The sequence below is a fragment of the Polypterus senegalus genome, chromosome 4, assembly GCF_016835505.1.
Source record: "Polypterus senegalus isolate Bchr_013 chromosome 4, ASM1683550v1, whole genome shotgun sequence".
NCBI classification, from domain to species: Eukaryota; Metazoa; Chordata; class Cladistia; order Polypteriformes; family Polypteridae; genus Polypterus; species Polypterus senegalus.
Genome location: NC_053157.1, coordinates 3,188,979 through 3,208,887, shown reverse-complemented (window position 1 = coordinate 3,208,887; position 19,909 = coordinate 3,188,979). Strand labels below are relative to the sequence as shown.

Here is a 19,909-nt window from a genome sequence, read left to right as displayed (position 1 = left end):
ATGATGACAGATATTGTTGTGTTCAGCGTCATTCCCTCCAACAATTAACATCTCTGTCTTATCGTTGTGTTTAAAGACAAGTCATTCTTATCCATCCACTCCTTTAATTCACTAACACAACTAATTAAGGACAACATCAGAGAAACTTCATTTGATCTAAAAGCAAGGTATAGCTGGGTGTCATCTGCATATGAGTGAAAATTAACAAGATGTTTTCCTAATGAGAGATCCCAGTAGAAGCATGTAAAATGAAAACAGTAAAGGTCCGAGTACTGAGCCCTGTGGGACACCATATCTCACTTCTGTGTATAATGATGTAGTCCTGTCAGCGCATTTCTGTACGTATTGGAATCGATTTGATAAATAAGAACTAAACCAAGCGAGCACAGTCACTGCCTGTGAGCCCAACATCATTTTCTAGCCTGTGCATTAAAATCGAACGGTCAATGGTGTCAAATGCTGCACTCAAGTCTAACAACATCATTACAGTGGAGTTTCCTTCATCAGAGGATATCAGAATGTCGTTTACAACCCGCGTTAGTGCCGTTTCTGTACTATGACCAGTGCGGAAACCAGACTGGAATTTCTCAAATAAATTGTGACGTGTAAGGTGTGACTGAAGATGATTGGTTACTACTTTTTCTAGTATTTGAGAGAGAAAGAGAGAGTAAATTTGAAATGGGCCTATAATTATTAAGTATATGTGGGTCTATGTCTGACTTTTTAAGTAATGGTTTAATGACTGACACTTTTAGTGTATCAGGTACTGTGCCATGCAATAATAAACTATTGATAATGTTTAGAATTGGCGCTGCAAGAACATCTATTGCACTTTTTACTAGTTTTGTTGGCACTGAATCAAGGGAACAAGTAGTGGGCTTCATTTTAGAAATTAAAAGTTAAGACTTCTTGCTCAGTTACAGGATTAAAATTTCTAAAGTGTTGAATGCCAGGTGTGACAGGGTCTGCTAAGCTAGCATGCGGCTTGCACTGTGGTGATGAGATATGGGATCTTATGTTTTTCATTTTCTCATTAAAGAAGTTTATAAAGTCTGTACTGCTAATATCTATTGGTATTTTGCACTGTAGATCTGAATTCCCTTTTTTAAATTAGCCACTGTTCTAAACAGAGGATTTTTATTATTGCTATTTATTATTTTAGAATAGTATTCTGAGCGAGCTTTAAAGAGAGCTTTTTTATATTTTTTGTCCATGCATTTTGAAAGACCTGCAGCTTTGTTGTTCTCCATCTGTGCTCCAGTTTTCAACACTCAAGTGTTCACATTAAACCAGGTTGTGTTTCTGTGATTTGGTCACTTTTGTTTTAGAGGGAGTCACTGCGTCCAGAGCATCTCTCAAGGTCACATTATAATGTGATGTTCGCTGATCTAAATAGTTTTCCACAACTACACTTGAGTTACTCAAAGTATCTATAAATTTTGAAGCAGAATTACAATCTAGATGTCGCACTGTCTTTGTTTTAATCTGTGAGTGTATTGGTAAAGGGCAGAACCAAATCAAACGTAATTAAGTAGTGATCAGAAATAACTTCATTTAATTTAGTAATATTTAATTTTTTTAATTTCAACTTTATAAGTTATAATTAAATCTAATGTGTGGTTATGATTATCAGTTGGACCTTAGACAATCTGACAAAATCCTACTGAATTAAACAAATAAGTAAAGCATTTGCTAAAGTGTCAGTTTCCACATCAATGTGTACATTAAAATCCCCCATCAGTACTACGTGATCATAACTTATAGCCAAATCAGGTAAAAGGTTGCCAAATTCAGTCATGAACAATGAATATGGCCCTTGTGGTCTGTAGACTAGCACTATAATTGTGTTGGAATCTGTTTTAATATTTAAAATGAATGCCTCAAAGGATGTGAAGTCACCTCAATTTTTAGAAGTGACTTGCATTTTGTTACAATTAATTATTCCAAGGCCACCAGAATCTCTAGACTTATGAAGAAATGAGTATCCATCCAACTTCATATCCCAAGCACCCCTGTGGGTATCCTGACTGGTTTGCCATACAAAGAACACTGCCACCTGGCATATGGGGTGTGGAACTGCTCTCTATCCTGTTATCACTGGTCCATCCATTACTTTATACCAGCCAAGTAAAAAATTATTTTCTTGTCTAACCGGTCAATTCATCCATCTTTCCTCTCTGGCCTCCCATCCTGGCAATGAATCCTCATGATGCATGTTCTCCTCTTACAGTATCTATATAGTATATCCATATGATATGAGCCACAAAGCAGCTCAGGGACTTCACTAACTTGCCTGGATGAAGCCTCACCCCAGTCCAGTCTGCTGCCAACTCTTATCTATAGGCTGCATCTTACACAAGCCAGCTTTATAATCACAAAATACCGGACAGTCCTAAAAGATGTCAAAATGTCTTCCAGGGGAGAGAGAAGCCACGTAACTCTGACTTGTAGAAACAAATCTAACAAATCTTCTTCAATGAAGAGATTTGTTGAAATAAATCCAAAAAAGCAAATAAATATAAAAAGGGTAACCAGAGTGTGAGAAATATTTAACTCAAAAGGCAATTCAAGGCAAGCCAGTCGCAGTCCTTAATCTGATAGCAAAAATCCAAAGATGAATCCAATAAACCAGCAACTCAAGAAATGACAAAAGTCCTGTAGCCAACTCAATGATCCACTGCTTGGCTCGTCCCAGTAATTTAAATACAGGGTGATTCAAAAAGATTCATCTGATTTCAAAATGATCTAATTCACTTGGTGTCTGCGTGGGTTTCCTCTGGGTACTCCAGTTTCCTCCCACAGTCCAAACACATGCACGTTAGGTGCATTGGCGATCCTAAATTGTGTACACGCACTGTGGTGGGCTGCCGCCCTGCGCTGGGTTTGTTTCCTGCCTTGCTCCCTGTGTTGGCTGGGATTGGCTCCAGCAGACCCCAGTGACCCTGTAGTTAGGATATAGCGGGTTGGATAATGGATGGATGGATGGATATTTCACCTGTAAATCATTACAGAACAATGCAGTCAATTTTAAATGGTTTATGTGAGCATAAAGTTTATTATGTAATTTGACAAGTGCTCAATATGACCTCCTGCAGCTGTACAGACAACATCAACGCGAGAGTCAAATTCACCCCATACTCAATCGAGCGCGTCGGGTGTCACTGCACTCACGGCTCTTTCAATGCGATTTCGGAGATCATTCAGTGTTGCTGGAAGTGGTGGCACATAAGCAGATTACTTAATGTAAAGTCACACGCCATGAGATCTGGTGGTCGTGGGGGCTAGAAGTGGAGTTCCAAATTGTGGGCTCCTTTACAGTGATGAGGGAGCTCATTGTTAAGAGAGGGAGCCATCTTCTGGTGACATTCAGAAACTCTAGGACCATCCAGGTGGTATGTGATTGGTTCCTAGGCACTTCACGCTTGTGAAAACATGGCACACTGAAATCGGATGAATCTTTTTGAATCGCACTGTATAAAGGCAGTGGGAGGAGCCAGCAGCAGTGACATCAGAGAGGCCCCACCCACTGTCTTGGGTGAGTTTTATATTTAATTTAAAGTATTTGGGACAATCTTTACATCTTTTATGGGGTTTTGTCAGCTAAGGATTTCAATTCTGTCACTCTGTTAAGGTATTCTGAGTAAACTTTATTACACTGACCCTTACGCCACGACACCATTTTGTTTTTCTTGCGGGCACCGATATTTTTTGGCAATGCCATTGACAGTTGCCGTGGCAATGTCTCTCAAACTTCCCCGCCATTAGAATTTGTTTGATGTCATCTATAGAAAGGTCAGCACATCCATTTCATTCCATTTTTATCCGAGGCTGAATAACATTCTAGTGATCATTTCTTTGGTGCTTTCTTAAGGTTAACGGCTTGATTCCGCTCCTTATTCTGCTGGTACATCCGTTTGATTTACATATTTTCGATTCTTGCGCATCTTTGGGTTACGGTTTCTTTCCTGCCCTTTACACAAAAAATGATCTCCTCTCTGCTAAGATAGAACCCCCACAAAGTTAAAGGAAGGGTCGGACATTGAAAGACATAGTACATAAAATATTAAATGATAAGTGGAGAAGAGCGTGGGCAGGGTGGAGTGGGTGGAGAAGAGTGACAGGAGTGATTTGTGAGAAACGGGTATCAGCAACAGTGAAAGGGAAGGTCTACAGGATGGTAGTGAGACCAGCTGTGTTATATGGGTTGGTAACAGTGGCACAGGAGACAGAGATGGCGGTGTGACGAGGATGGACAGGATTAGAAATGAGGACATTAGAGGGTCAGCTCAGGTGGGACGGTCTGGGGACAAAGTCAGAGAGGTGAGATTACATGAGGACATGTGCAGAGGAGAGAGAAGGGTGCTAAGGATAGAGCTGTCAGGCAAGAGGAGAAGAGGACATGCAGGTGATGGGTGTCAAAGAGCAAGATGCAGAGAACAGAAAAATATGGAAGAAGATGATCCGCTGTGGTGACCCCTAATGGGAGCAGCCGAAAGAAGAAGAAGAAGAAGAAGAAGAAAAACATGAAAAATAAGACTTGATAATGAGTAATAGAGCAGAAAATACACCTGATTCTAAGGCTGTCATTGAACTGCTGTTATTTCTGTCTTATCTTTATTGTAATGAGGAGAGCAGACGACCCAAAAAGATTTAGGGTTGGCCACCCCATATACTGAGAATGCAGCAAAAGAAAACACGCGGTTACAATCGAGCTCAAAACAGAACGGGATACGAAAAGCAGAACACAGGAAGGGGATGGTCCAGGGCAGTGGTGGCGAACCAATGGCACGTGTGCTAGATGGGGCACTCGTGCCGTCGCTCGCAGCACGCAGTTCGTTACTAGAAAACCAGAGGGACAGGGGGCCAGACAGCCCCCCTCCCCCTCTCCACGGATGAATGAGGACATTTCTCACATCACCCGCCCCTCTGCCCGGCAGCCCAATGGGAGCGCATCCTCGCTCTCCTGTCTGGAGTAAGGTGGGCGGCTCACATACGGCGTGATGGTGCGGCGCAAATGGCGGCCTGTTGAGTCATTGGCGAAGGTGATTCCCATGGTGGGGTTGGAGGGGATGTGGTATAGCGGGTCCACAGCTCAAAACTGAAAAGGACAGTTTTAATAGATAATCGCGGCTTAGAGGGGGGAGAGGAAGTGCGGCTGGAGCTTCGTGATGCCGGCGGTCCTTGCTTAAGTGCAGAGGTGAGGAGTCGTCCATATCTGTAATTGTTGCCAGGAGATGCTAATCACCACATCTGATCCACGTCCCTGTAATAAATAATAGAAGAGCAAGGCAGATGGAAAGGGGAAAAAAAAGAGAGAGAACGGGAACGGAGGTTAATGGGGAAGACCCGCATGAAACAATGGAGAAGATAGAAGGGATAACAAAGGACAGCACAGCTAGTTCTGAAAATGAAATCCTAAAAGTGTGGAATTCTCTGCCAAATAATTTTAAGTCAATGAAAGCACTTGGGATTGCTTTCTTACGTTGTTTGGATCATCTTATGCTTGTGAGAAGCTGTTTTCAACTTTGAATTCTATCAAATCTGACAGCAGAAACAGACTAACAGATGACCTGAGTGCTGCATGTGATACGGTTAGACAAATGATCAGCATGCACACAACAGCAAAAATCACATTAATTGTGCAAAAGCGCGCCAAATACAAATTGTTACCTTTCCATAAAAAGTTGTTTGTATCATTGCAAGTTCTGTTATTGAGTTTTTCTGTTAAGACAAAAGATGTTAATGTATGAGTTGTTTTTTTCTAAACTAAAACCTCAGTATTCAGGTTAAATTGCTGTGTTGGCACTTTGCGATAAATTAATGGGTTTTGGGTTGCAGTTTGGGCACTCGGTCTCTAAAAGGTTCGCCATCACCAGTCCAGGGTGACCGGAAAAGGAAGCGGCGTCTTCAGTAGGTGACTTCTTGAAAGGGAAGTTGTCATCAGTGAAGGCCAGAAGTGATGTCATTGGAGGGCGGGTTTGTGGTGACATCACTGATTAGCTGGTTCTTCTGCTGGTCTGCAGAGGGGACAAAAGAAGAGATGGTTAGGTGACAGCACCAACATTTGGTCTGGCTGAGAAACAACATTATTTGAGCCTATCCAGCTTCCTCCGAGTGCACATGTGTGACATCTGTTATATTGGGCCTATATCTATACAATACAATACGATACAATACAATTTATTTTTGTATAGCTCAAAAGCACACAAGAAGTGCTGCAATGGGCTCTAATAGGCCCTGTCCTTTGACAGCCAACCACCCCCTGCCACCCCCAAAGCCTTGACTGTCTAAGAAGAAACTCCCCCCAAAAAAAAAACTTGTAGGGAAAAAAATGGAAGAAACCTTGGGAAAGGCAGTTCAAAGAGAGAGCCCTTTCCAGGTAGGCTGGGGGTACAGTGGGTGTCAAATAAAGGGGGTCAATATGATACAATACACAGAACAGAACACAGGTAATCCTTAATACAATATGATGGTACAATAGTAATAATTGGGATTAATAAAGTATCTATCTATCTATCTATCTAATATTACAAGTACAGAGCAAAACTCAAGAGTAGCTGATATCATGTAATATATCTGTCACCAATCATGTAGACATTGTCATTGTCTTGAAGAAAAGTTAATTCCAAATATTGTTTTTACTGAAGGTTTAAAGTAAAAGTGAAAATAATGCATATGTAACAATTCCCATGAAAATAACAATCTCTTTAAATTGTGTATCCGGGTAACCAAATCTGGGGTTGGTGTGCCAAGCGAGCAGGGGACAGAGCCCCATAGTTCAAAATAAAAAAAGAAAACTAAAATCTCACACTGACATGGGCACTCAGACCCTTTTCCATGGTACTTCTGGATTATCGTGATATTTCCCTCTAGTGTCCCTTTACCTTGCGGTAAGTGTGTTCGTTCAGATTCGTTAACGGGTTGGTCTACTGTTGCACCTTAAGATTATTACACACACACACACACAGAGACCCTAAGCACAACAGTGCCCTATGAATGACACACATACAGCTGGTTAACCTCTGGCACTTTAAACCACACAAATGCTTTAGGAATAACACAGCCTGTCACTCTCTCAGCACTTCAAGAGACTTACTCATTATCAGCACAAACAACATACGACGTTTTAATGATATGTCAGACCTAAATATTACTTTTGGTCTCCAAGAATACATTTAAACATACAAAGGCACAGTATCCTTGACTATCGGCCATTTATCAGCCAAGAATGCCTTACTTTACGTCCTGTTCCCTACTATTGGGTGGAGCTCTCACCCTCAGCCTTAATAAACTTCGCAGAATAGAGTGTATGGAAAATTCCAGCTGCACCAGGTGCTGAAAGAAATCTAACTTATTACTTCAATCACTATAGACATGGAGACAAAATTAGAAAGTTAAAAGCAGCATGGTAATAATTATGAGAATAATACCAGTAGAGAAAAGCATAAAAGAAAATATGGATATCAAAGTCTGGATATATATATTGCGGGATAACCAACCAGATGGACTCCGGCAGTTCTTAAAACATATCTGTTTATTCATAACTCAGTCACCAAGACACAAGTACCACACGCACACAGTGCTACCAACACCAAACACCCTTACACGAGCCTTTTAACGTCCGTGGGCCACCTTTCTTTGTCTCGCTGGAGCTTCATCCTCCTCCAGCTCATGACTCTCTGTCCCTGAATGTAGGAAGGCGACCCCTTTTATATTCACTTGGATGTGCTCCAGGTGCTTGTTGATGACCTTCTGGCGGCACTTCCTGGTGTGATGGAAGTGCCGCACGAGCACCCGGAAGCACTCCGGGCGGCCCTGGAAGGTCCTTCCTCCACCTGCCCAGGTGTAGCAGAAATGCAGATCTCCCGGGCTCCACGAAGCTCGGCGCACCCCTTGGCAGCGGCCATGGGACCCAATGGGTTTGAGCCTCCTTGCTCCGTCCCCGTGGTCCGCTCCTTATCCAGGGCGGTTGCCCCCTTGTGGCCCGGGGGACATACAGACTGCCTCCGGGTCCTTCCAGGCGTCCCGGCTGGGTCTGGCCCCCAGCCTCTTGCCACGATATATATATAGTCTTTAGAAAAAGCTTCTGAAAAGTTAAAAGGATGAATGTCACAGGCAGCTTGTCATCGAGCACTCGTAGTTGTTCATTAATGTTTTTCTAACGATCAGATGGAAACTGCCACACATTGACATCGCTCTGATCTCTTCTTCTTCTCTCTCTCCTATGTCGCTCTTTAGACAAGGCATATTTAGTATAAAATTATACCAGGGGTTTTTGCAAGATGTGATTGTTAGATATTCCGATTGGCAGGCTGTCAATGTGATGAATGAATTCACTCATCTGTTTTCCCAAACAATAAAACTATTTCAATTGTTGCTTAGTACCTACTGGCATGTCTTCCTTTCCCAGGCTGTAAGCCCATTTAGCAACTTATTGCCCCAGATGCCCACCCTTTCTCTGGTTATAAAGTAACTGATAGCCTAAAGCATCGCCATTTCTTCCTCTTTTGCTTGAACAGCTGTTTTAAAAGTGAGGCACAATTTGGAAGAGGATGTGCTTTGATGTGTCCTGTATTTGAATTCATCTGTTCTTTTGTCTTGGACAAAATATAACGAAAATAAATGAGAATACAGACAAAGATCTGCAGATTTGGTACCCCACAACAGCAAGGTCCTCTTAAAGCCCATTGCAGCATTTCTGATGTGATTTTTAATTATACAAACATTTACTGCTGTATTGATGATTGATTGGTTTGGGGAAAAAATAAATTGAAATGATTTAAGTCACCTTGGGTTTGGATCTATTATGACACTAATGAAACTAAAACTTTAGTGCTAATAATCCCATTGGGGCCCCAGAAGCAACTTTAGTCTAAATGTTATGTGTATATTATTAATAGTAATAGTAATATTCTTTAATATAATATAAATAATATAGTGTAATGGAATGCAAAATAATAGTTAAAATCAAAATTAAAAGCTTATTAAAGCATCAAAAATAAATAAAATGTCTGGTGACCTGTCATGGAACAACCCCATTGAAGAAGACAGCAGTCTTATTGCTGATTACGAAGGGACCCCCATAACAGAGCAAGCTTCAGGACCCCAGGGTCCACCACTGATTTTAGCAAAAGGCTGAGATATAAAATGTGTAAACAGTGAAGGGATCCTTCCTGACAGCTGTGTATTTTAGAGTGCGCCTCATATATATATATATATATATATTTTTTTTTTTTCTTTATTAATTTTATTGCAATCCATACAAATCAATCAAGTTTTTACAAAAGAAAAATTGAGTTAAGAACAGATCGATCCCCACCCTGAGAGAGAGAGCAAGCAAATGGCATAAAATTTAAGGCTTGTAAACATACCTAAATTAATAAATTCTCTGTGCTTTATAAACTTATTTTAAAATATTACTGATTAGATCCTGCCATGTTTTGAAAAAAGTCTGTACAGATCCTCTAAATGAGTATTTGATTTTTTCCAACTTCAAATAATATAACACATCGTTTCCCACTGACTTAAAGAGGAGAGTTTGGGTTCTTCCAGTTTATCAGAATAAGTCTGCGTGCCAAAGTGTAGTGAATGCAATCACAATTTGTTTGTCTTCTCCACTTTAAGCCCTCTGGAAGAACCCCAAACACAGCTGTTAATGGGTTAGGAGGGATTGTGAGTCCAAGGCTGTCTGAGAGGTAATTAAAATTTTTGTCCAGAATAATGTTAATTTGGTGCAGGCCCAGAACATGTGACCTAGTGAGGCTGGGACTTGGTTGCAACGTTCGCAGGTTGGATCATGCCCTGGAAACATTTTGAGAGTTTTAGTCGAGACAGATGTGCTCGATATATAATTTTGAGTTGTATAATTGTATGCTTTGCATATGGAGCTCGAGTGAATTCTCTGCATTGCTACTTTCCACTCCTTTTCTGATATATTAATTGAGAGATCTTTTCCCAGTGTCCTCTTGGATCTTTGAAAGGAAGGGATTGTAAAATGATTTTATATATTGTAGAGATGGAGTCTAAGTCCTTAAGATTGAGCAATATTTTTCCAGCATGGATGAGGGTGCAAGATGAGGAAAATCTGGAAGGTTCTGTTTAACAAAGTTCCTGATTTGAAGATAGTGAAAGAAATGTGTAGCTGGAATGTTAAATTTGGAATGTAATTGTTCATAGGATGCAAAGACGTTGTCTATATAAAGATCTCTAAGCAAGTTAATTCCAAATTTTTCCAGATATTAAAACTGCATATGTTTGTGAAGGTTGAAAGAGGTGGTTCTCTTGCAGAGGTGCCACAGATAGAAGCTTCTCCGTCTTAAAATGCTTTCTACATTGGTTCCAGATTCTAAGTGAGTGGAGCACAATTGGGTTATTAGTGTATTGCCGATAGCGTGTGTTTATTGGAGCACAGAGCAAGGAATACAAAGAAGTACTGCAGGATTTTACTTCTATTGCGGTCCAAGCCTGTGTATGTTCTTCTATTTGTGTCCAGGTTCTTATCGCCTGTATATTTGCTGCCCAGTAATAAAACTGGAAGTTAGGTAGAGCCATGCCGCCTTCTGCCTTTTGTCTTTGTAGGGTCGCTCTTTTGATGCGTGGATGTTTTGAATTCCAAATAAATGAGGTTATTGTTGAATCTAATTGCTTAAAAAATGATTTATTAATGTATATTGGAATGTTTTGAAATAAAAAGGAGCTTAGGAAGAATATTCATCTTAACAGTGTTAATTCTTCCAGCTAGTGTGAGATGAAGGGTTGACCATCTATGCAAGTCTTGTTTAATTTTTCCATGCAGACGCGAAATTTTGTTGATAAAGAGCTTTATGTTTACTTGTGATGTTTACCCGAGGTATTTAAACTGTTCTGCAATGATAAAAGGTAGGGTGTCTAATCTAATATTATATGCTTGAGAATTCACTGGAAAGAGTACACTTTTATTCAGATTAATTCTGAGACCAGAGAGCTTTTGAAATTCTGTGAGTGCTGCTAAGACTGCAGGCACAGAATTTTCTGGGTCCGATATATACAGTACCATGTCATCTGCATATAATGAGATTTTCTGTTCCAGTCCTTCTCTGCTAATCCCCTTTATCTGATCAGTATTTCGACAATGTATTGCCAGTGGTTCAATGGCAATTGCAAACAGCAGCGGTGACAAGGGCATCCTTGTCTAGTGCCACGTTCTAGTTTAAAGTAGTCTGAGCAAATGTTGTTGATGCAAACTGAAGCTTCTGGGTTAGTATACAGTAATTTAATCCATGCACAAATGTTGGGCCAAACCCAAACTTCTCCAAAATAGTAAAAGGTATTTCCATTCAATCATGTCAATGCTTTTCTGCATCCAATGATAATAATATTTCTGGGGTGTTTGATTTAGTTGGTGAGTATATTACATTAAACAGGTCGAAGATTTGAAGATAAGTGTCGGCCCCTAATAAATCCAGTTTGATCTTGTGATATTACCGAGGGGAGCACTTTCTCCATCCTTCTAGCTATGATTTTAGAGAGTATTTTAACGTCGTTATTCAGAAGTGAAATTGGTCTGTATGATGCACATTGTAATAAGTCCTTATTTTGTTTTGGAAAGACAGTGATTAGTGCTTGGCGAAAGGTTTGTGGAAGAGATTGGTTATCTCTGGCTTCTGTAAATGTTGTTAATAGGAGGGGAGCTAGCTGAGCGGAGAATTTCTTGTAAAATTCTGCAGGGTAGCCATCAGGGCCTGCTGCTTTCCCGCCTTGGAGTGACTTTATAGCATCTAGTAATAATGATAACACAGAGGTTTATCAAGTTCCTCCGCACTAAAAGTGTCTATTTGTGGTATCTGTAATGTATCCAGAAATGCATTAGATTGTATATTGTCTTCTTTAAATTTAGTAGTATATAGGGATTTATAGTAGTCTCTGAAAGTGTGCATTATATTTTTGTGTTCATGATTTTATCTCCATTCCCGTTGGTGATTACTGAGATTGCGTTGTGCACTTCTTGCTTATGAATTTGTTGAGCTAAAAGCTTATTAGCTTTCTCCATTTTCATAGTAATGATGTCTGGATTTATAAATTAGTTGTTCAGTTTCTTTAGTTGTCAAGAGGTTTAATTCCGAATGTAGAGCCTGCAAGAAGTTATTGTCTATAAAGAAGTAATCAATCCTTGAGTAGCAATGATGTTCTGGTGAGTAGAAAGAATATGTTCTTGAATTTGGGTTTAAAAACCTATAAGGGGTCTGATTATCTTTGCGGTGTTAGATACCGTTCCCCCTGTGGAAGAAGTCCTTTCTAAGAGTGGATTTGGCCAGTCCAGTCTTTTTGCAGCCGGAACTGATCCTTGCTTAGTAAGTGGGTCTCCTGTAAAAATACTATTTTAACGTTTAGACCAGTTAGGTGGGAGAGTACTTTCTTTCTCTTTAATTCATGATTCAGGCCTTTAACATTTCACCTCACGAAGTTAACTGTCCCATCATGGAGACATTGATTCTGAGTTTTTGATGTCATTTTATAGTCTTAACTGGAAGTGAGACAGCTTCGGCCTTAATTTTCTATTTCCCCTAGAGTTGTTGCCATGCAGTTTATTATTACATTGGTAGCTATAATTATAAAGATTAATAGGATAGATTAGGTATAGACCAAGTCTGCTCTCTTTCTCTTCCCCCCTTAACCCCCCACCCTCCCTTTTTGCTACCCCAAGTGAGGCTAAAACCCACTTCACACAGTCCCAGTCCTCTGACATACCTAGAGACAGAGCACGTCCAAAGCAAAACAAGCCCCCACGCAGCAGCATTTTAGGGTTAAAAAATAGAGATATCTCTTACCAATATAGTCTAAAAAAAAAATTGTGCACTTAAAATATGTATATGCTTCAGCAATCCAAGTGCATTAAGATAATACACCCAGATAATAAACCCGGGGGATGGTGTTAAAAATATAATTTTATCTGTTATACTAGCCGTCCCCCGTGGCTCCGCCCATGTAGAAGTGAAACAGGACAGTGAGGCGGGCCCAGCACTGCTCCCTACTCCTGACGTCATGCTTCCTCCTTCCCTTGGCCCACTGCGTGTTTCTCGGAATAGCGCAAAAAAATCGGTGCTGCAACTGAACTCTGATACTTAGCATTAGTGATGAGCGAGCACCAAAGTGTTCGGGTGTTCGTTCCGAACACATTGCGATGTTCAGTTTAATGTAAGTCAATGGGAGACATCCAGGCACCCCCTGCTCTGAAGAGCGGAGGGTGCCTGGTCCATTGGAAAAGGACAGAAAGTGACAGAAACACCACCCAAATGGACCGGGAACAGCATGGGGACGATGTCTGGATGCATCTTGGACTCCCAAGTCGCTGCTGGGAACCAGTTTGTCCGAGTTGTATACCACTTTTACAGACTGACAAAAACATGCCCAAAACCCCCCCAAAAAATCAATTTTACAGGCAAAATGACGCTCTAAAACATTATATGCCAGTGCCTGCAAGTGAGCTGACGCTCTAAAACATTATAGGACAGTGCCGGCATATATAGCACCCGATGACGTGTTCCGGCCAGCCAATCACTGTAATGCCAGCACCTGACATGGCTACTGGCATTACAGTGAGGGCAGTACGTACCTGCCCTTTGATTGGCTGTCTCCAATCCACGAAACGTGCGGGGCGGAGACTCGAGTATGGCGCACGAGCACATGTAGTGCTCGTTGGAGTAGCACCATGCTCTGAGCATAGCGATGCTGGTGCCGAACACATGTTTGGCCGAGCATGCTCGCTCATCACTACTTAGCATGATGAGAGAAGTCGCAAAATCAACCGGAATGTTCAGACAAATTAATAGAAAAAAACCCGATCTAAATCCGTTAAGTAGTTCTCTCGTGAAAAGCAGACAGACAGACACACAGACGATGGATTTCATATAGAGAGACAAATAGTGCCTTTCATGTCAATTCACGTATCTGTTATGTAGTGACCTTCATATTGATCTAATAAAGTGTCTTATAAAGTACCAGTATCAGATGACACATTCCTGTGTTTTTTTAGACTGCTTTTGACTTTAAAGCTTTAAGTGAACAGAACTGGCAATCTTTTCTGGGCTTAATGGCCCGTTCTCCTCTTCATTCTTCTCATCTTCTAAAATCGCAGTTTTCTTTGCTGTAGCTGAAAGTCACTCTGGGCTATTTTTTGCCAAAGTCAAATCTGCATATGCCTGGAATATTAATAACTACGCGCGTCATGTGCCATGCTGGCCTTTATTCGTTTATTCAGAGCGCTGACCTTCTTGCTGCTTCTTTACCTCATTTACTCCCGTGGCTTCAGTCTGCCAGGCTGCGTTGTGCCCAGACTGAGACTGAGCAGACTGATCTGAAAATGAATTCACAGCAGCCGCGAAATGTGACGACGTGGCGAGAAAGGAGCCGGCGTGAGGTGACATTACGGTGATGGTTCGCATTATAATAGAAAAACAAACAAAGCCACCATACTGCCGCAGTGGCGGATTTAGGTTAGGGCGACATAGGGAAGTGACCAATTATGCTGGGGATGGCACGGGGCTCCCGCACCCAAAAATTCGGAGTGGTATTAACAGCCGGTCGGGAAAACGTTTATGAAAGTTAAGGGGGGCGACGCTCTGTAAATTCCGAGGTGATGTACACAGAGGCGCAGTTTGGGGAAGAAAAAGGGGCGTGCGCTCCGTATATCTGCGAGATGTAAGTAGCGCGTCCGATCTGAGGAACGGCGCCGTTTATGTAAATGAAGTGGCGCCCGGTGCGGAAATCCTGCGGTATGTTAATAGAAATGCGCCGTGTATGTAAATAAAGGGACGCACGCTCCGGACACAGAGGGGTAGTCGAAGTCTAATAGTGACTACCCGCTATGGACACTGATAGGCGCTGTCTATCCCCTCCTAGAGCTCTAAAATGGTCTTCGATCCACTCGGTGACAACATCTACTCATTTTTCTTCACACGTATGATTTGGAGTTTGATACTTTTCTTTCACTCCTTTGAGATATTCTGTTTTTCATTCGCTTCATCGTCTCTAATTACGTCAGTGGCCTTATAATTGGACCGCTTGGTTTGGCTAGCTGCAAATAATGAAGTTGGAAGCTTCTGCTTCTTTTGTTACGCTGTCTTTATTTACATATTTAAAAGACGATGACTTCTGTTGACTCTGATCTGGGAAAGCCAGATAGAAAATAGGCAGATTTATTACATTTATTTAGTGAAACTATGACGTCTCTCGATTCATTGTTAATAATGTGGAATTTATCAGACGTCATTTTTCTTTCTTTCTTTTTTTATCTTGTGCTGCGACGTATTGTGTAATTCACAGCATAGGCGGAGTTTAGGCTCCTTTTTATCTTTCCTCATTTTTTAGGCCACAGCTAATGTAAATATGTTAATAATCAACGAATGCGGATCTGATTTTTCCTATGTAAGCAACTCCTCCTTGCACGCCATATACCCTTAAAACAGGGGAGCATTCTGCATTACATAAATCACGGACAAGTCCAAGGCTTCAGATTTAGTTTGAAGAGCAAATAACAGTCACGCGTCACCAGCACCGTAAATAAAAAAAAAAAACTAAACCTTTAATTAATGTCTCTGTTTTTAAACACCCGCTTCGCACTTAAGAATCAAGGTGCCAGAGAGATACCATAGGGGAACCATTTTTGATCACAAAAGACCTATCAACAAGAAGGTTCAAGAAAATACCTTTATTTATTTAGAGTCGTAAAAGTCTCCTTACAGTAAATAACAATCTATCTATCTATCTATCTATTATATAGTGCCTTTCACTTCTATCTATCTATCTATCTATCTATCTATCTATCTATCTATCTATCTATCTATCTATCTATCTATTATATAGTGCCTTTCACTTCTATCTATCTATCTATCTATCTATCTATCTATCTATCTATCTATCTATTATATAGTGCCTTTCACTTCTATCTATCTATCTATCTATCTATCTATCTATCTATCTATCTATCTATCTATCATATAGTGCCTTTCACATCTATCTATCTATCTATCTATCTATCTATCTATCTATCTATCTTATTATATAGTGCCTTTCACTTCTATCTATCTATCTATCTATCTATCTATCTATCTATCTATCTATCTATCTATCTATCTATTATATAGTGCCTTTCACTTCTATCTATCTATCTATCTATCTATCTATCTCTACACTGTAAAAACATGCCAGTGCATTTAACGGTAAAAATACTGTAAATGGTGAAAGTAAAAGACCTTTTCTGAAAAAAAGGAAAGTTACCTTATGTTCTACTAAAAATTGCCTGTATATCTTAAACAATACATTTCATTATTTTTTACAGCCAAGTTCTGTAAAATCAATATTTTTCAACCTTCAAAATATGCTAAATACTGTTTATTGATGCATAACAGTTACACTGAAAAAATCTGTTAATTTTACATTGTAAAACTGTTAAATAGCGAAGGTAAACAACCGTAAAATGTAAAACGGTAAATCACTGTTTCAGTAAAACCAATTACGATATTTGCATAAGGACACTCCCCTTTTTACAATATTGTTCCTGGTGAACAGCATACCCTTTGAATAATAGGGAAAAAAACTGAAACTAAGAGAGCAGACGTATTTTTCCCTGCGTGCTGAAGGTTTTTTGAGGTTATGGAAGCTGATTTATGGTGGGTTGTATTCGATAAGTAGGACACCATCCACCACAAAAGAAAACTTTACTTCCCCACCAGACAATGTGCCGTAACGTCCTCTAATATTGAATTGTTTTCAATGTGTATAATTGAATGGTACATGCTTGCTATTGGTTGTTGTTATTTTACTGATGCAAACTGTTTACTGGGGTTTGGCCCTGTCAATACATGTTGTTTATTGATTGTCATATTTATTACACAACATGCATTTCTGGTTATGATTAAACATTCCTAATTTCCCATCTTTTAGAATTTGTTGCAAAAAACAAATAGTTTTTGCTGCAAAATTATACTGTAGACCTAAAAATATTGTCACCTTATTATTTATTACAGTAAAGGTTTGGCACCTCAGCTGCCAGTGTTTTACTGTAAATGTAACATTTTTTTACAGTGTATCTATCTATCTATCTATCTATTATATAGTGCCTGTCACATATCTATCTATCTATCTATCTATCTGTCTATCTATCTATCTATTTGTAAAATGCAGATAAGACCAGTAAATGCAGAGTTGCATTGGGGCATCACGAGTCTCCACAGTTAATGTCCTAGCTTGTCCTGATTGTTTGGTGACATCAAGTTGACGTAAGCAGTGTGACTTTCTCTCTTCCCGAGTCCCTGCTCTGGTCTGTCAGTGACCTCCTGGGGCCTCATGTATAAACGGTGCGTACGCACAGAAATGTTGTGTAAGAACTTTTCCACGTTCAAATCGCGATGTATAAAGCCACGCACTTTTCCACGGTACCTCATAGCTTGTCGTACACAAGTTCTACGCTCAGGTTTGCAGACTGGCGGCACCAAGCGTCAAAGCAGTGCTACTGTTCTTGTGTGATTACTCCTTATTTTCATGACGCAGCTTTATAAATACACTGAAACTAACCGCATATTGTTTATTAGTGTAACGCATCTGATTGTAATGAACTTGTAACAATATAATGGAGCAGGGAACAGCCATAGTATTCCAAATACCAGAACTGCTTTAGTGCTGTTACTCTCACTTCTTCTTCTTCTTCTTTCAGCTGCTCCCGTTAGGAGTTGCCACAGCGGATCATCTTTTTCCATATTACTCTCACTGCACCACTCAGAGTATTTATATCACTGTATCTGAGTGTGAATCACAGCAGCAGCTGATCACAAAGAGAATTATCAGTATACAGCTTCAAGGACACGCTGTCTCAGCCACTGCAAAACGTTTTAAAGCCTTTCCTGTACGGACCTCGCGGTTCACAAACAGTTTCATCCTAAGAACTTTAAATGCAGTCAATCAATTGCACCTTGTAGAACTGTTAGGACTTATAAGTACAATCACCTCACTGTAAACTTGCACTACAGTTATAATATCACACAACCTGAGCCACTTTATAAAGCGCGTATTTACATATGATGACGATATCATTTTTAAGATGAAATGCAGCAAAATATGTTTGTTAAATTATACAGATAAAACTTTAACTTCATTTAAATAATCTATATTCTTCACTGGGAGTGTCTTTAAGGATAGAATAATTAAACATGTACTACAAAGATATTTCAATGTTCTTTAAACGTTTTAAAGAATCGGCGCTAAGCTTACAGATGGCTTAACTTCTATTACAGAGCTGATTGTGTGGCGATCGGTTACTTGGGGAAAGAAAAGCACTGACTGCAGTGACGGCTACGCCAGTATATATTGAATATGAAAACAGAGAAAATAACAACACAGCTAAAAACGCAGAGACAAATTTCGACAAAAGTTAAATGCTTGTGTCATGAGCACGAGGCGGCTATGCAGTGTCTGTAACAGACGTGGCCATCCACCGTGCATAAGCTACTTTACTGACATTGGCGGGCGAAGGAGCCACCGATTCTTCCTCTGCCCAGTGCCACCACAAGCCTAGAGCCGCCCCCTGAGTACTGCTGCAATAAATTATTTCATCGAAGTGAAACATGTTTAATAACGTGCTTTAACTCCTATCATCATGAAAATGATATCACGAATACATCTCAGTATTTTAGTTATTCAGAGAGCTGTAATATCATGAATGTCATGGATTCTGTGTCCAGTTGGAGGAAGAGAGCCGGTTTAAGAAGCAAGTAGTGATTCACACACACAGAGCACATACGAGTAGAAGATCAAATACAAAACAAAGCATTTAACGTTCGACTTTAATTACGATGTGATTTGAGAAACTGGTTGATTAAACGATTTTAAGATGAATTTTATGATGTTCTACTTTAATGACAAAATAAACTACGTGAGTAAAGTGGAAATGTCGAGATTGAAGTTGACATTTCGTGCTTTTTCCCCACTGTGTGCCTTTTTTTCTCTGTACCCTAATAAACTCTCATGTGACACTCAGACAGTGGGCTACAACTCTTCTTTTCACGGCGACTTTGATATGTGACTTCTTTTTTATTTCCGGCACTGTGTGATTTTGTGAACGTGAGCTTTCAAGTTTCTCCAACACGCTATGTCACTCGATCAACTTCCTTTTGTTGATTATTCTACGGTTTATTTGAACAAATAGTATGTTTTTCCTTTGCCTCCATTTGGTATTCGCTGAAATTCTTATATTTTCCCCGTGCTTTTCCCATTGTCTTTTCACAGAAGGCTGCGCTTAAGGGCGATTTATATTGATTTGCATATTCAAAGAGGCGTAATTCTGGGAGGATTTGAGGCGTTACATAATGCGTGTGCACGAGCGTTAGTTTTCACGCTGATCGGGATTTATGTAGCAGAAGAACGTGGAAGTTGGAGTACGCACAGATTCCTGCATCTGGATTTTTCTGTGCGTAAGCACATTTCGGCTTTTGTGCTTACGCCATGTTATAGTGCGAGTTCTACGCACGGCATTATACATGAGGCCCCTGGTCTGGTGTCCTTAGATAGGGCGATGAAAACAGAAGGGGTCGAGTGTTTTCAGTTTGACTCAAAGTGACTTTACGGCTCCTCCAGGCTGTGCTACTCCATTTTAGGGCAAACAGTGTTGGTGTCACATCTAAATCCTTCCCCACAGCATGCACTAATATCCGGCTGCAGAACGGCAGAGCCATACGTCACCACAGTTGATGAGTGTCTTGGTAGAAGTAAGATGAGGGTAACTTAAGGTTGGTGTTGTTAAGGGTAGGACTTTGTGTGCTTAGCCAGTGGTGCAGACGTCTCGCTAAACTGCCGCTCATTATTTTCAGTGACTTCCGTGTGCGGCCAAAACCTGCAGCGACATGTGGCTTTGGTGGCTTTTATTTGGATGCTGCTCGTA

The 19,909-nt window shown here is 40.3% G+C and overlaps 1 protein-coding gene across 8 annotated transcripts in view; it reads left to right on the top strand.

The window, feature by feature from the left end:
- Positions 1–19,909, top strand: part of gprin3b (GPRIN family member 3b) — an 80,657-nt gene that overhangs the window by 56,704 nt on the left and 4,044 nt on the right. The window contains exon 1 of one of the 8 annotated variants that reach the window (XM_039750168.1): positions 14,313–14,406. The exons of 4 other annotated variants lie outside the window; for them this stretch is intronic. The gene's annotated coding sequence lies outside the window, so the exon portion shown is untranslated. Of the gene's footprint in view, positions 1–14,312; positions 14,413–14,614; positions 14,677–19,909 lie in introns of those variants that run through there. 3 more of the 8 variants (XM_039750169.1, XM_039750171.1, XM_039750173.1) reach the window with 3 other exon arrangements.